Source organism: Opisthorchis viverrini (genome assembly GCF_000715545.1).
Source record: "Opisthorchis viverrini unplaced genomic scaffold opera_v5_181, whole genome shotgun sequence".
NCBI lineage: Eukaryota > Metazoa > Platyhelminthes > Trematoda > Opisthorchiida > Opisthorchiidae > Opisthorchis > Opisthorchis viverrini.
This window is the reverse complement of record NW_008751840.1, coordinates 674,756-678,452: the sequence shown is the minus strand read 5'-3', so window position 1 is coordinate 678,452 and position 3,697 is coordinate 674,756. Positions and strand designations below refer to the sequence as shown.

The 3,697-nt window shown below is 46.7% G+C and overlaps 1 protein-coding gene across 1 annotated transcript in view; it reads left to right on the top strand.

The window, feature by feature from the left end:
• Window positions 1-2,759: 2,759 nt before the first annotated feature.
• T265_07745 (hypothetical protein) overlaps window positions 2,760-3,697 on the top strand; it is a gene marked incomplete at both ends in the record, with an annotated part of 34,339 nt that continues 33,401 nt past the window's right edge. The window contains one exon of the mRNA XM_009173344.1: window positions 2,760-2,801. The remainder of the gene's footprint in view (window positions 2,802-3,697) is intronic.

The following is a 3,697-nucleotide window of genomic DNA, read 5'->3' as shown; positions in this document are numbered from 1 at the left end:
GCTTCAATCCGGATGGTGATCTGGGGACACAAACTTTGGCCAGCCGACCACTACCAGTGGCCGATGGTCTGCAACATCGCGTACCATATCACGCCGTCTGTTGTGATGGTGAACCTTGTCCGCTGTGAAATGGTGCCCCTCAGGCTTGTTCCAGGTGTGAGTCCACAGAAGACTAATTATTGTTTTGGGTCTTAGCCCACAGTCCGTCCCGAAAACGCATAGGGTGCTTGCTACCTGATCCGCAAAGATGGCGCCTCATGATGCTGACATGGACGAAGGCACAGAAACCAAGCACAGTGTGCCCCAGTAGTCTGTGTCCGTGTTTTCGGGTCCAAGGAGGAACTACTCAGCAGCCGCGAGTAGGGTTCTGATTACTGCGACTAACATCGTAGAGCACCAGCTAGACGAAAAAGATGAAGACGATTTCGTGTGATCATCGACTTCAAATAGTCCGTCTGCTTATGAGGCGCATGCACTTCATTTAAGTCTCGTATTTCTTCAAGGATAAATAAGTAACCATGTGAAGAAAGCCGCTGAAAAGGGCGTCGTTTATACAGGCCTCTACGACACCATAGCCTCTGAAGTGCTCCAGTTTAGTGTAATTATTCCTCCCATTTTATCAGCCCACTATCTCATGATATTTCGATAACGTGACTTGGATCTTTCTCTCGTTTCAGGTCGTCATTGGCCAAATAAACACTTCGCACGAAGTTCATGCGCCTCTTCGAGGGACATAAGTACACACTGAAACGACAAATATAACCCGCCTTTTCATATAGTCTTTTCCGAAACATTTCCCGGTAAATGTGGAAGGGCGCACTACGGTCAGTTGAGTAGGCACAGTGGACCCCTATCTGCACGTTCGTCGTGTGCGCCTGTGGAGTCCGTTCGGCTATCCGCTGCGATCGACGTATGTTCCATGGGGCTAGGTGGCCATCATCAAGGTCTCCCTGGTACTCTGCGCAAGCTAAAAGGAAACACTCCGCTGTTTGATAACAAACGTGCATGACTTTTCGCCTAAAGTGAACGCGGCTCACGCAATTTTAACCGGTAAGCAGGTGTCGAGCAATGGTGCCTCCGCATATTTTGCATCCTATAGGACGGAATAAATTCTAAAATGCTCAGGAAATTAGCTCAGCTGTAAAAATATCTGAAGGTCCCCTCCATTGTGAGTGGGTCACATATGTCCTAGCTCGCGATTTCCCATTAAGGAAAGTATTAACAATCGATGATGTTTATTGACACTGAATATTCGCACTTCAACAAATCAGCAATGTAGACAACTTGCACATTACACGTACATATACATTATATACAGACATTCAACACTGAGGGGTGGCAGCCATAAACATCTCGTAACTCTCCAGAAATTGATCCAATTATTCAAATACTGAGCGGCGCATCCAAGGGCCCCATTGATGCTAGGGAAGCGTTCCACCAGGATTTTCCCACCAGAGGCATGATTGCTTCAATGGACAATGAAATTTAGTGAGCAACTTAATGTTTTTGTCTTAGCAAATACTCAACAAATGCACTATGTTGACATAAAAGTTTTGTTCCACTCGCAATGCTTTCGCAGCTATTGTGCGGTCAAGGATCCTCAATTCGGATGATTTCCTGTTTTTATGCATATGTGAAACAAGACAAACAAACAATATCAAAAGAAAGTATTCCTTTCGCAAATGTTTTACAGGTAAAGGCGTTGTCCATAGAGGCACAACCACCAACCCACCGCTACGCACTGCTACGCTCCACAATAACGCACTGATGATGTCACCTCGATTGGTGATGAAACGTTTGCAATCAAATTGCCCAGCTCAGCGAACAAGCCAACGACCACCAAAGGCGTTGTGTCTTAAGTGCTGCACAACGTCTCCACTTTCTCCGAGCTGCCAGTTCAATGACCTAGAAACACTAGACCGAGTTGCTCGGCTCACTGGGCCATGGTTGACCCGAAACTGAGTAAAGTAAACCATCGTTTAGCGACAGAAGCCCTACAAGGACAGAAGTGGCCCTACAGTAGTGGTCTAGCATTTTCAAACTTTGACACGAATGAAAAGTTCGATGGGACTCGAATGACTGTTCAAATGCAGGCGACGGGCATAACCTTAAAGTATGCAGACTGGGGGCGGCAGGACACCCGGCGAGATTTTAGGAGGTCTACATGGATTGCCTGTTGCCAGTGGATTGATGGACGTAGTACCGGCAACAACGATCTCTGCCTTGATGGGACACCTTGTGAGCCGACTAAAAATTCACCAGTGTTAAGTTAGCTTTAAAAACGGAAATCGTTTGTCGAAATTTGTTCAGTTCTACCACCTGAACGAAACCGTTAGCCTCCCCTCGTAATCTGTGTATGCGGTAGCAGATGTGAAACTATATGCAGATCCCAGGACATTTTTTCAGCGGGTTCGGCTGCCCCAAGTCTGCGCCCATTTTGGTTTAGACCAGAGGAGACACGTATCTGCGGGTCATGTCCTTCAGGACCAGGTATCTCAGGGAAGAATCCCCAACGAATGGGCTAAATCTGCATTCATTGAAATTTTCAGGTCCCTCTGTCCATTAGGGACAAGGCGCTCGCGATTTTCGATGGCTTCTGAAGCGAAGCGTCCAATTTTTCAAAAACATTCAAGGAGAAAATGCCATGAATGCGTTTGAAAAGGTTTTGGAGGTCCAATTTCCCCGCAAACTGAAGATTGCAAACTCCTTTTTGTTTAGTTTTCTCCTGCAGTTAAATTTGGCCCTGCGCACGATTTAGGCGGGAAACCGAACGGCCACGCCTGTTTCCCCGTCAGACGATGGTTTGTCTTCGTTGTTGTTCTATCCATTTTTCACTTTCATTTTTTGGATGTATGATATGTGCATTATGCAGGCTATGGAAGCATCAGGGGGCCAGTGGTTCTCTGAAGGCAGGGGTTCACAATTTCTGAGGATGGAAAGCTGAAAGAAAGCTCACGACCCTAAACCCAAAAAGCAAGCTTTTACATCACCAATGCATACATATAAATCAAACAAAATGGTATGCACCGTATACTACACTGGCCTCCATTTTGATGATCACTGCCTATGGCGCCACATGGCCTAATTGAACCGGCCGGTCCTAGTGGTATGGTGTGTACGGCTTGTGAGCCTACTCAGGGATGGCTGTCGTTGGTTTGTTCGCTGAGCTGGGCGATTTGATTGCAAACAATTAATAACCAATCGGGGTGACATCACTGCGTTGTTAGGAAGCGTCGGGGTGCGTAGCGATGGGTTGTGCTCCTAGCAGCACAACTCGGTTATTAGTCGGTTATATGGCGGTTAAAGTCGGTTATTTGACGGTTATTTAACCGGGCGATAACCGGCAGACAGTTATTTGACGGTTATTTAACCGAGCAATATTCTGACAACTCGGTTATTTGACGGTTATCTTGGTGCAAATAACCATCTGTTAACCATAAAAGTCGGTTATTAGACGGTTATATAACCGTCGTATAACCGGAAAACTCGGTTATTTTGGACTGCGTATGCTGCTGGGGGCACGACCACCAATGCATCACGGATTCACGGATTGATACACAGGATCGAGGCTTTTGCCCAAATTTCCCGGGTCGGTTTTGTTCTTGTCGGTCAGTGGCTGTCGTTCACCTGAAAGGCACAAGAGAAAAAAGGGGGTAGCACTGCTCCTTATGTTCCCAGCGCTGTGGTGAGAGGCTTC